Here is a 14665-nt window from a genome sequence, read left to right on the forward strand (position 1 = left end):
CCACTGTACCCCTGTGGGCCAGTCTGACCCTGGGAGTTTGTATCATGCAATTGTGTGGGTTTCCTCCAGGTACTCCAGTTTCCTCCCCCAATCAAAAAATATACTAAAACGTTCATTGGCTCCCAACAAAAATGAACCCTAACCCTTAGCCCTGTGTAAGTGTGTGTATGTACATGGGCCAAGTGGTTCTTGTCTGCCATCAAATTATGTTTCTATCTGTGTACAGAGCTGCTACCATTATCTTTCACAAAGTCTGCAACTGCCACAGCAGACACACATGTTCCTAATATGGTAGAGAAATACTGTATAGTTACCACTGCCAGGTATCTTACTTGTTTATATCTATTTTTGCTCTATTTGTCTGTGTCTACCTAAGGTTGATACTGAATGAGGAAACGTGTCATTCACTCTCCTAGTTTCATTCACTCCAGTATAAGCCAGTCCTGCCCTGCGGCCCCAGTACAAAGCACAACAATCTCAGAATCTGACACTTCATATATATCTGGGTGGCTTGATTGCTGTAAGTTGGAAGTGACTTTTCTCACTAAAACCTTCTGATATTGTTCAGCGGTCCAGGATCAATGCTTCTCCATCCAGTCCATTAAGAGCCTCATTGAAACATTACTAGCAGCGTTCTCCTAACCCTCAATCCTTTAAGATCAATCTTGTGCAGTCTTTGTTGCATCTTTCATGCTGACAAACTCAAAATATATAATTTTGCATTTGTCGACCATTTGAAAAACAAATCTAGTTATGTCAAGTGAGGATTGTTTAGGATAATGCACTGCAAAATGTAATCTTGACATGACAAAGTATTTCTTTGTATCCCAAATCTTAGTAGATCATCAGTATATACAGTATGGTCCATTTAAAGTTGGCAAGTTTCAGGAAGCAGGAGACTGATTACAGCAAATGCTTTCAGCAATCTGTAACCCCAGGCACTATAGCGTACATAGTGACATCTGCAGTAATTGTAGTGGTAAAATGGTTGTATGCGATTTGACCATGTTCTGCCGGGAGCTGCTGGAAGTCACTCTTCAACAGTCAGTCATAATAAATGCCTTTTGTCTGTAGTACATACTGTACATAGTTTCAGTTCTATTTATACACTGCGATTTAAGGTTGAGCTAAAACTGACATCCTCCCAACTGTTAATTTTTATGCACGTTTCAATTTCTTGCAAAAAAACATAGATGTCAAAAGTTCAAGGTTGAAAACTGAGTGTTTTGGCTGTGTTTATGCTGCAATCTTACTCAGGCACATTGTTTTTAACTTAATTGTAGGTCTGCTAATACACTTTTTTGTAAAGTATTTTCTTTATACTAATCTCATTACTCCAGTTCTCTTGTCTTTATCTTTAGTTTTGATTGGCCTATGCACTAAAAAACATACTTAAATGACTAGATACAATTACCATTTCCATGTAGCTGATTTCCTAAAGGTTTATTTTAAGCATGTTGACATTGTGTTAGGCAGATCTGTGTGTTTCAGAAATAAATTTAAATAATCAAAGAAGTTTCTAAATAGAATATATTACTAAGTGACAGGAAATTTCTAAATGATGACACTTTATGTAAATAAGTATTTAAATAACAAATTATAATTTAAGTTTATATAAACTACCCTGATAAAATCTTTAACAGATTAAATAAACTATGTTCATGAGGTTGAGTCATTATCTTCTACGTATATTGGTCCATTCCAGTCCAGATTTAAGAGACAACATACTGTAGCACTGAAACAGCCTTGGTACTGTATGTGCTTAATATTATTCTGATAGCAAGAGATAGAGGTGATTGTCCAATTTAATCCTTTTAGATTTCTCTTTAGCAGTTCCAGAGGCCTCCACTCTACATTCCTTTAAAAAACAGATTGAAGATTTACCGTACCTGTGTACTGAAGCATTTTATTGATGCCCCTTTAATTACTATACAATGATAATCCAACCCAAATGCTTAGCTCTCTTTTCTGTATGCTATTAATACTTCAGATTTTTTTTGTATCTTGTGTTTTTTAAAATGCACATATAGTGTAGACAAAAAAAGTGTGATATGAATAACGTTTCAAGGGGCCTACGTACAAAGTCTTGGAGAAAGAAAAAGTGGAAAGAGATAAAGTGCTCATCTCTGTCAGTTTTCAAACACAGCTGATTGGCTGGTACCTTCTCTCTCCAAGGTTTAATACATTACAGTAGGCCGCCAAGTCACAAATACAATACAATGCTAGGGAAAAACGAAATAAATAATAATGGTTACAGTAAGACTATATACAGTAGCAGGCATCATATTAATAGAACCAAAATTAGAGATGTGCGCTGACACCATTGTTTTGGTTTTGGATCTGGTATTATTTTTGTGTGTTTTTTCTTTTAATTGATAAAACCAGCTAAAGTCACATAATGTGTGCCTTTTTTGTATTATTAACCTCAATAATATTAATTTCCAGTATATTTTGACCACCTCACAGCTCACAATATTGTTTTTATCCAGTTTAGGCAAAGAGGTTGCAATGAGCTAACTGGCTGACTAAACTAAGCAATAGCAGGGCAGAACAAACATGTGGCAGTTCAACTTTAAACATGGCACATCTAGGAAACAAAGTGGCACTGCAGTGGCAGACATGATGGCAGTTAATTAAACTGTAAAATCCCATAGAAAGTAATTAAGAGCTAGATGAAAAGGAACAAAAGAAGGAAGGATTGATTTGGAAGAAAATTTAATTCTTTAATTCTTTAATTCTGAAAATGTTAAATCAAGCAGGGTATTGAGAATGGTATTGATTATTCAAATGTATTCAAATTTTATGACCTTTTCTCTCCTCAGTTGCAATAAATGCAATAGCTCTCAAAATGAGACCTAACACATGTACATTTCAATCAATCAATCAATCAATCAATCAATCAAATCAATTGCTACAAAATACTCCTTTTTAAAAAAAATTAAAAGTACATGCACAGTTTAACCAAACAAACAAACAAACAAACAAACAAACACTTCAGCAACAGGGACTGCCACTTTTGTGGCTGATTTGCTTGGTTTGTTGGGCCACCACAATTTTTTTTTTTTGAAGGATTACATCCAATCACTAATGAATAGGTTGATGATGAGGGTTTTAATTACTGCAAATTATTATAATTTTTGTCAAATGCCATGAACTCGCCGCAAATGACATAACAGGAAGGAGGTGCGTAGACGGTTAACATCCCTACCTCTACCAAGTTTGGCCTCTCAAATGGAGTAGATGCCTTCCCAAACATTGTCAGAAGTTGGTTAGATATAATCCCACAGCCAAGAGGTGGCTTTTTTTATTTTATGAGAAAGGTGTGGTAAAGAAGAAGATGGCGCTATTGTGTCTAGATGAGGAATGGGTGAATAAGGAGAAATACTTATCCTATGGGTATGTCTCTATCATCCCACTGTAGGTCTTCTTTGATAGACGTTCTCAAATTGAGGTTGTATATGAAAAATAAAATCAAGATAGAATCATGTGTAGAAACTCCCTGATTAAATGGTTCTACAAATTGGGTGATCTGAATACTTCTGCAGATATTGTAGAATCAAGTACTCTTATTTTCAACAGTAGTGTTTTAAAAGACTACTTATATGGAGCTTTTCATCTGTATGTTTATGAGGCATACAAAATAAAAAATAATAAAAATAAAAATAAAAATAAAAAAATAAAGAATCTGCTTACAAAGACAAAATGTAAGTCAAATGATAACTCCTGGTCAGGTGTATTTTTCTTAAATGGCGTACCTCACTTACACAGTGAGGAGAAATTTAACATCCAAAAAGGTATCTTTATCAGATTTTTGCAGTGATAATGTTGAGCGCTCATTAGCGTACCTCACTTACTCAGTGAGATGATGTTAAACACATATCATGGTATCTTTATCTTATGGTGCAGAGATATGGCATACCGTTACTCACGGTGTAAAAGCTTTTGTCCCTCTCATCAAGGTTTCTTTTCGTCAGCCAGACGCAGGTGATTAATATAAAAATCACAGGAATTTATTGATACATAAAAAAGTAAAAACAAAGACTGACATTTACCAGCATTAATTCATGGAGGTGTGTGATCCTAAGAAAGGGGACCCCTCGGGGGAGCAAAGTTCCGGTTCAGTGCTCCACAGTCGAATTGGTGATTGAAAATAAAATAGAAATAAAAATAGAAATAGAAATAAAAAGCGGGGTCTTACCTTTCCAGGATCACACAACAAGTCCAGAGCCAATGCCTCCTTAGAGCCAACGCGTTTCGAGCCTTCTGAGACTCTTTTTCAAGGCATAAGGGTACATGCTGCCTGGTCACATTTTTATACTAAAACGGGTCCCAGTTAATGACATCACTTCCGGTTCCGGTTACCGGAAACGGGAGCGTGTTTGATAAATTCTATTTTGATTTGAGGAACATTCTGTATTTTTGAACATAGATGCTCCACCTAAGGAGATGAGTGGATAGAAAAGTACAGTGGGGTCTTTGTTTTAAACAGTCCACATAGTGTCAGGAAGTTGTCATCGCGGAAGCGTTCGCGACCGGAAGTGATCTCAATTCCGATTTGTATGATGGGTAATGTAGTTTTCTTTCTTTTGAAGATCGCTGTGCCGGAACTCTGTGACCGGAAGTAGTTCTTAGTTGCTGTGTGTGATGGATGTTGTAGTTTTCGGCTTGATCTTTACAGTACAAATGTCCGCAAGTGGTTTCCAAAGAGATATATGTGATCCCATATTTTCTGGTGCAAAAAAGTAGTACTTGTGACCGGAAAGACATATAGTCCGTGACCGGAAGTGACATCTGTTTTATTGCATGGGAGTTGCATAAAAATTGTGATAATTCTAATAAAAATAAAAATAAAAATAAATGATTTATTTGTCCATGAATGATGGTATTGTTCCTGAACTGGATTGTGAACTCACCAAAAAAGAATCCTAAAAACAGAAAAATACAATTAACAACACCTCCAAATTAACAAATAAAAGTACATAATCTGGAAATAGGAAGAGGTGAAGTGAATGGACTGAGGAAGGTATTTTACTGCAAATATGTCTATTCGAGGAACCATTTAAGTTCAAAGTCTTGATTCAAACCGGAAGGGCTCAGGGTTTTCAATGAAAAAATGATCTTCATCTCTGTTCTCGCCAGATTGAATTCCAGATTTTTATCTCTCCATGTGGATCTTATATGCTTCAGACCTACAAATTTGATGATGTCTTGGGTGGAACAGTTATGTTGTTTCTTGAAGTGGTTTGATAAATGATGTGTGTCCAATCCTTTTTTGATATTCCTAAGATGTTCTGCAATTCTTACTTTAAGAGGTCTTGATGTCTGGCCTATATAACATAGACCACATTTACATTCAACCAGGTATATGATGTTTGAAGTATGACATGTTATGAAATCTTTAATCTTGAAATTAATCCCATTAACTGTTACATTTACGTGTTTGCTGGTCGTATCTTTGATGTTTCTACATCCTATGCAGAGACCACACCTGTGGAAGCCTTTCGTGTGTACAAGATTTTTGGTAGGCATGGGTAAAGTACTTCGGACTAGATGGTTTTTCAAATTCTTTGATCTTCGATAGATGAAGCTTGGTTTGGTGGGAATAATTTCCCGGAGTATGGGATCTCTGGTCAGTAAGTGCCAATTCTTCTTAAAGATTCTCTCAACCTGTCGATATTGAGTGTCGTATTGTGTAATCAGTGCCCATTTGGTTTTATCATTTTCCCTTTGATTTTTCTTTGGTTTTGATTGAAGAAGATCTTTTCTGTTTATTGATTCTGTCATACCAATGGCTTCATTTAGGTTCTCTTCTTTATATCCTTTTTCCAAAAAGTTCTCTTTCATTTGGTTCATTATTGTTTTGGAGACGAGGTCATTACTGCAGTTTCTTTTCACTCTTATAAATTGGCTTTTAGGTACTCCTTGTAGCCATAAAGAGTGGTGTTGGCTATCAACCGGAATATAAGTATTTGCGTTGGTGGGTTTCTGATAGACTTTGGTGTTAAGTTTATGATTTTCTGCATAGATGGTTAGGTCCAGAAATTGGATTTCTTCATAACTGCTTGATAAGGTGAACTGAATGTTCATATCATTGTTATTGAGTTTTGAAAAGAAGATGGCAAGTTCTTCTTTTGTTGATATCCAAAATAGGAGGACATCATCAATATACCTATACCAGTTGATCAGTTTACTTCCCCATGCTGCATTGTTATATATCTCTTTTTCTTCCCAGTAGCTCATAAATAAATTGGCATAGCTAGGGGCAAATTTCGTCCCCATAGCTGTGCCGGTTTTTTGCATGAAGAATTCTCCATTGAAGAAGAAGAAGTTGTTCTCTAGAATGAATTTGATAGCTTCTAGTATAAATGTTTTTCTTTCTGGTTCATGTGATGTTTTGTTCAGGAACCAGGTTACTGCCTGAAGACCTTGTTCATGCCGAATGCATGTGTACAGGGAGGTGACATCAGCCGAGGCCATACACATCCCTTCTTTCCAATTGATGTCTTCTAGTTTCAGGATTGCGTCTCTTGTGTCTTTTAAATAGGCCTTATTGGATATGACCAATGGTTGTAAAAACGAGTCAATCAGGGAGGATAGATTCGATGTTAAACTATTGGTCCCTGCTATAATGGGTCTCCCTGGGGGATTGGTGATACTTTTATGAACTTTTGGAAGAACGTAGATGGTCGGAGTGATGGGATGTTCTATATTTATATAATCATATTCTTCCTTCGTCAATCCACCTGACGATAGATGTTTATCGATGAGTTTCATAAACTGTTCTTTTATTTTATCAGAGGGATCATTCTTCAATTTCTGGTAAGTGATGGCATCTGAAAGTTGCTTGTAGATTTCCTTTACGTAGTCATCCCGGTTTAAGATGGCTATTCCTCCCCCTTTATCACAGGGTTTGATGACTATGTCTTGATCATTACTGAGATCCTGAATTATCTTTTGTTCTTTCTTGGTGAGATTGAATTTGACTTTGGGTTTTTTCAGATGATTGATTTCTTCTGTTACTACTTTGGTAAAGGATTCAATAAAGTTTCCTTTTACATGTGTTGGGTAAAATGTGGATTTCTTCTTTTTCTTTCTTTTTTCATGGTCCTCTGGCTGTTCTACGGATTAATTATTCTCCGTGGGATTTCTTTCTTTTTCTTTTTCTTGGATGGCAAAAAATTTCCTCAGGGTGATTTTCCTGATGAACTTCTGGACATCCACAAATTTTCCAAATTCATCCATATGTGTAGTGGGAGCATATTTCAAACCTTTATTGAGTATTATAAGTTCTTGTTCATCCAATGTGCGTTTACTGAGATTATAGATGTGTTTAAAATCTCTAATGGGTGGAGATGTAGGTATCTCTTGATTAATAGTCTTTTTTACTTTTCTCTTTCTTCTTCTCCCCCCTCTGCAACCTCTTCTTCTGAACGTTGTCTTATTTAGTCAGTATCGTCTAGTTCTTTTGCTTCTTTCATCTTTCGATCGAGATGTTATCTGGGAGGATCCTCTTTCTAAATTTTCCTCTTTGTTCTCTTCATGTCTGTTATGGTTTCGAACTTTAGGGGTTATTTTTTCTAATCTCCTTCTTATGGGAATTCTCCCTTCTTGTTCCAAAGGTGTTCTCCTCTTGGAGCGTCGTACCGATTCTGGTCTATGTCTTCTTTTTTCAGAATGCCATCTTTGTTTGTTGTGACGATATCCATTTCTCCTTGAGTTGGATTCCCATCTATAAATATTGGCTTGATGTTCATTTTTTCTCCAATTTTCTCTGTATGGATAGGATTTATCCCGTCTTCCTCTTATTGGTGTCCATTCCTGTATATCTATTTCTTGTTTCATGGTAATGCTGATGGTCTCTTTTCGGTTCATATCGATTCCATTCTTTCCTGTGATTAAAGAAATAGTTATTTCTTCCTCTTTGTTTCTCTTGCGGGCCACGTTGATTGTATGATATTTTTTCTCTATATCTCTCTTCTCTGTCCCTTTTGTACTTATCAGAGGTTTCTTCTTTCCTCTGTTGAACTTGATCTTTATTTTTGGTTTTTTTAATAATTCCAAATTTATAAAAGTCGTAGTCCCTCTGTAGTTTCCCTTGTTTTTTCTTAATGAGGAACTCAGTGTTTTTGGCAATTTTATCAGAGATCTCTTTCTCTAGGGACATGAAGGTGGGTAGTGTGCTGTAAGGTTGTATCAACACTTTAAGGATATCTATCCTTTCATTTACTCCTTTAAGCTTTTCTTTCCTTTCTTTGATGATCAAAGACATCAGTTTATGAAACTCATCGATAAACATCTATCGTCAGGTGGATTGACGAAGGAAGAATATGATTATATAAATATAGAACATCCCATCACTCCGACCATCTACGTTCTTCCAAAAGTTCATAAAAGTATCACCAATCCCCCAGGGAGACCCATTATAGCAGGGACCAATAGTTTAACATCGAATCTATCCTCCCTGATTGACTCGTTTTTACAACCATTGGTCATATCCAATAAGGCCTATTTAAAAGACACAAGAGACGCAATCCTGAAACTAGAAGACATCAATTGGAAAGAAGGGATGTGTATGGCCTCGGCTGATGTCACCTCCCTGTACACATGCATTCGGCATGAACAAGGTCTTCAGGCAGTAACCTGGTTCCTGAACAAAACATCACATGAACCAGAAAGAAAAACATTTATACTAGAAGCTATCAAATTCATTCTAGAGAACAACTTCTTCTTCTTCAATGGAGAATTCTTCATGCAAAAAACCGGCACAGCTATGGGGACGAAATTTGCCCCTAGCTATGCCAATTTATTTATGAGCTACTGGGAAGAAAAAGAGATATATAATGATGCAGCATGGGGAAGTAAACTGATCAACTGGTATAGGTATATTGATGATGTCCTCCTATTTTGGACATCAACAAAAGAAGAACTTGCCATCTTCTTTTCAAAACTCAATAACAATGATATGAACATTCAGTTCACCTTATCAAGCAGTTATGAAGAAATCCAATTTCTGGACCTAACCATCTATGCAGAAAATCATAAACTTAACACCAAAGTCTATTAGAAACCCACCGACGCAAATACTTATATTCCGGTTGATAGCCAACACCACTCTTTATGGCTACAAGGAGTACCTAAAAGCCAATTTATAAGAGTGAAAAGAAACTGCAGTAATGACCTCGTCTCCAAAACAATAATGAACCAAATGAAAGAGAACTTTTTGGAAAAAGGATATAAAGAAGAGAACCTAAATGAAGCCATTGGTATGACAGAATCAATAAACAGAAAAGATCTTCAATCAAAACCAAAGAAAAATCAAAGGGAAAATGATAAAACCAAATGGGCACTGATTACACAATACAACACTCAATATCGACAGGTTGAGAGAATCTTTAAGAAGAATTGGCACTTACTGACCAGAGATCCCATACTCCGGGAAATTATTCCCACCAAACCAAGCTTCATCTATCGAAGATCAAAGAATTTGAAAAACCATCTAGTCCGAAGTACTTTACCCATGCCTACCAAAAATCTTGTACGCACGAAAGGCTTCCACAGGTGTGGTCTCTGCATAGGATGTAGAAACATCAAAGATTCGACCAGCAAACACGTAAATGTAACAGTTAATGGGATTAATTTCAAGATTAAAGATTTCATAACATGTCATACTTCAAACGTCATATACCTGGTTGAATGTAAATGTGGTCTATGTTATATAGGCCGGACATCAAGACCTCTTAAAGTAAGAATTGCAGAACATCTTAGGAATATCAAAAAAGGATTGGACACACATCATTTATCAAACCACTTCAAGAAACAACATAACTGTTCCACCCAAGACATCATCAAATTTGTAGGTCTGAAGCATATAAGATCCACATGGAGAGATAAAAATCTGGAATTCAATCTGGCGAGAACAGAGATGAAGATCATTTTTTCATTGAAAACCCTGAGCCCTTCCGGTTTGAATCAAGACTTTGAACTTAAATGGTTCCTCGAATAGACATATTTGCAGTAAAATACCTTCCTCAGTCCATTCACTTCACCTCTTCCTATTTCCAGATTATGTACTTTTATTTGTTAATTTGGAGGTGTTGTTAATTGTATTTTTCTGTTTTTAGGATTCTTTTTTGGTGAGTTCACAATCCAGTTCAGGAACAATACCATCATTCATGGACAAATAAATCATTTATTTTTATTTTTATTTTTATTAGAATTATCACAATTTTTATGCAACTCCCATGCAATAAAACAGATGTCACTTCCGGTCACGGACTAAATGTCTTTCCGGTCACAAGTACTACTTTTTTGCACCAGAAAATATGGGATCACATATATCTCTTTGGAAACCACTTGCGGACATTTGTACTGTAAAGATCAAGCCGAAAACTACAACATCCATCACACACAGCAACTAAGAACTACTTCCGGTCACGGAGTTCCGGCACAGCGATCTTCAAAAGAAAGAAAACTACATTACCCATCATACAAATCGGAATTGAGATCACTTCCGGTCGCGAACGCTTCCGCGATGACAACTTCCTGACACTACGTGGACTGTTTAAAACAAAGACCCCACTGTACTTTTCTATCCACTCATCTCCTTAGGTGGAGCATCTATGTTCAAAAATACAGAATGTTCCTCAAATCAAAATAGAATTTATCAAACACGCTCCCATTTCCGGTAACCGGAACCGGAAGTGATGTCATTAACTGGGACCCGTTTTAGTATAAAAATGTGACCAGGCAGCATGTACCCTTATGCCTTGAAAAAGAGTCTCAGAAGGCTCGAAACGCGTTGGCTCTAAGGAGGCATTGGCTCTGGACTTGTTGTGTGATCCTGGAAAGGTAAGACCCCGCTTTTTATTTCTATTTCTATTTTTATTTCTATTTTATTTTCAATCACCAATTCGACTGTGGAGCACTGAACCGGAACTTTGCTCCCCCGAGGGGTCCCCTTTCTTAGGATCACACACCTCCATGAATTAATGCTGGTAAATGTCAGTCTTTGTTTTTACTTTTTTATGTATCAATAAATTCCTGTGATTTTTATATTAATCACCTGCGTCTGGCTGACGAAAAGAAACCTTGATGAGAGGGACAAAAGCTTTTACACCGTGAGTAACGGTATGCCATATCTCTGCACCATAAGATAAAGATACCATGATATGTGTTTAACATCATCTCACTGAGTAAGTGAGGTACGCTAATGAGCGCTCAACATTATCACTGCAAAAATCTGATAAAGATACCTTTTTGGATGTTAAATTTCTCCTCACTGTGTAAATGAGGTACGCCATTTAAGAAAAATACACCTGACCAGGAGTTATCATTTGACTTACATTTTGTCTTTGTAAGCAGATTCTTTATTTTTTTATTTTTATTTTTATTTTTATTATTTTTTATTTTGTATGCCTCATAAACATACAGATGAAAAGCTCCATATAAGTAGTCTTTTAAAACACTACTGTTGAAAATAAGAGTACTTGATTCTACAATATCTGCAGAAGTATTCAGATCACCCAATTTGTAGAACCATTTAATCAGGGAGTTTCTACACATGATTCTATCTTGATTTTATTTTTCATATACAACCTCAATTTGAGAACGTCTATCAAAGACCTACAGTGGGATGATAGAGACATACCCATAGGATAAGTATTCCTCCTTATTCACCCATTCCTCATCTAGACACAATAGCGCCATCTTCTTCTTTACCACACCTTTCTCACAAGTATTTGCACTGTCTGGGATAAGTCCTTTAGAAGTAATGAGGCCGCTATAAAGTCTATTGAAGCGCCCAGTAAACCCCAAACAAACCATTTCTTTCAGTACTTTTTTTTTTATTTTATGCTCAGGATTCACAATGGCTTTGTTTTTATCATAGGCAAGTACTGCTGCCACTGGTGGAAGACTGACACAAAAAAAACATCAACATCCTTATCATCCTTAGTAACATCAGATAAATATCCCCCTCATCCTGATCCACTTCCACAATAGCATCCTCAATTGCCATTATATAATCATCATCATCATCATCATCATCATCATCATCACCACACCACCACCACCACCATCTTTACTTGTACTACTCATCCCCACATTTGCAGATGTTGCAGGAATGGTGGAAGGAGGCCTCTCTACAAGCACAGTATGAGCAATGTCAGACTCACTTATAGTTAACATGGTCACTCCTAGTCTATTATCAAGGATTTGTGAAAACACTGTTTGTTCTTCAGCCTTAGAGGGTCATTCAGACCTGGCCACAACAGTGGTCCGCAGCGCAGTTTGCCAGTGCTGTCAAACTGCATATGCACAGTGGTCGCACAATGGCTGTGTAGCCATACACATTGTGGTCGCATCCCCGATGGGTGTAACCACAATGTGCTTGACAAATGACAGAATTGCAGGGGCGAGGTTAAGACTTTTCTATCGACTTATCATAATCCATAATGACTCAGTGCTTAATTTTATGTGAATGCAGTGGTGTTTAGCACACACAAGTTGTAAAAAAACAAAACTATAGTATAATATTATTATTTATTTACTAGAGCTTTTTTTTTTTTTTTTTTATTACCACTCACTGTGGCGTTACACTGCTTATGGTATTTAAGGGAATTCAGTGGGGCACAGCACATACCAGTTGTAACAAAAAATATATTCGCAGTGGGCTGCAGCTTCACTATGGGCAGTGACAAGGAAAATACAACACCATTGTGACACTTAGGGTTACACAGCAGTACCAGTGTGACACACTTAGACAATAGATGTAAGTTCCTGCACTATAAAAGATAATAAACAATGACTTGCTAACTGCCAGCACAGTATATCTAGCTCAGCCAATATTACACTAAAGGCACTGGAGCAGACACTCAGATACTGTAGGTCAGCTCAGCAAATCTGCAGTCAGTGTAGGAGGACAAATAGTTCCACTCAGTAGCATAGGACAGGCATGGATGGATAGACAATTCAGCTCTGTCTGGAGTGGACAGATACAACAGTTCAGTTCTTGTGACATCAGCACTCAGCACAGATGTCGGGCACACAGCTCTATTTGGTGTCTGCTGTGAAATGGCACAGAGTCACTGCTGCAGGCACTTATATCGAAAACCAAAACTTGCAAGATTCAACACGGGGATGATGATGTTTTGCCTCAATTTGGAATTCAAGCAAAGTGGGAAAGCCCAAACAAGCGCTCGGATCCCAACTTGATTTTCAGAAAACCAATCTTGCTCATCTCTAACTGAAATAAGTACAGATCTGGCACAACTAAAAAAGCAATTATAGATTTGTTTTTCTTAGTTTGGGTGCTATTGACTTTGAATTTGCTTTTACTGAACTCAAGATCTGGAGGAAATGAGCCTGTTAAAGTCGGGCTTTCAAAAGTACCTGGTTATGTTGCTTGAATTGGGCATTGCAATTGTCATTAATGACTGTTACATTATTATACAGTATGTGTCATATATTTATATCATGCAACCCAAATCAGCCCCACTGTATCTACTAAATGCAAATCAAGTCTCCCTTACATATTTTGTGGTGTATACCAAACCTTTTTAGAGGCACTTGCAACTTGTTTTTTAAATTCATATATGCAAATGCCTTTGAAACAGGGGAGTATTGTGTAGAGTTTTGACTCCTAGTAGAATTATTCTGTTATTGCTAGTCAATGTTGTACAGAGGGATTTCTGAAGTTACAGTATAAAAGCAATATTGGTACTTCTACCCTGTTCCAGATGCTATGGTAAGGATCAAGTAACAAGCCATTAAATTTAATACAGCCTTACAGAGAAGGAGCTAGAGTTCTGCTTATGACTCTCATCCACCCCAATTAATAGTTTTGTTAGAAGAATCCATTTATATAGCTCTTACCAGAATATTCATGCGGAAGGGTGGTCTAGTATGACAATTGGCCTAACAGACTGTGAAAGGCCATTCTTGAGAATTCCATCAAAGTGATCAGGTATATTCTCCAAAACTGAATATATATATATATATATATATATATATACATATATATATATATCACACACACACACACACACACACACACACACACACACACACACACACACACACCAGTTAAAACCTGTTGAGAATTTGATAATTAGGATCTGTATTTTCTTTTTAGAATTTGTAGACTGTGGTTCTTTGGGAGACTTCAAAAATCCTGTCTTTGCAAAGGCAAAAGCAGTGTTAATTTTGACAAGGATTTTAAATTTAGCTTTAGTATTGGCCACTTACTTAAAATTGTAGTTGGTTTAAAGTTATACTTTAGTCTCCTTTTTTTTGTTGCTTTGTTTTAGTCAAGATTTAGTCAGTGGATCTCAGTTTTCAATCAGAGGATATACTTGCACCAAGAAATACTTTGGTTTAAATAAGGGAGTCCATTACCTTATTGTATATTAGGTATTATTTTTAATTGTAAGGACAAATTTATTAGGTGCTGCCCACTGGTTCAGAAAATACAGAACAATGCTTAAGAAAGAAAAGGAAACCAGTTTAAAATGGGTTGACTCTACTCTAAATATGATAATAAGTTAAATCAAAAAGCGTTATCGATGCCTTATATATTTGAGTTTATTAACATTTACTGTAATATCGTCTCATATCATATCATATCTGTATGATCTAAACTAGGGCTTCTTGAAGCGAAGTATTAAAA

The 14665-nt window shown here is 36.5% G+C and overlaps 1 long non-coding RNA gene across 1 annotated transcript in view; it reads left to right on the top strand.

Annotated features, from left to right (window-relative positions):
- LOC134911568 (uncharacterized) overlaps window positions 1–14665 on the top strand; it is a 263934-nt gene that overhangs the window by 76849 nt on the left and 172420 nt on the right. The gene's annotated exons all lie outside the window — the stretch shown is intronic.

The sequence above is a fragment of the Pseudophryne corroboree genome, chromosome 4 (genome assembly GCF_028390025.1).
Source record: "Pseudophryne corroboree isolate aPseCor3 chromosome 4, aPseCor3.hap2, whole genome shotgun sequence".
NCBI classification, from domain to species: domain Eukaryota; kingdom Metazoa; phylum Chordata; class Amphibia; order Anura; family Myobatrachidae; genus Pseudophryne; species Pseudophryne corroboree.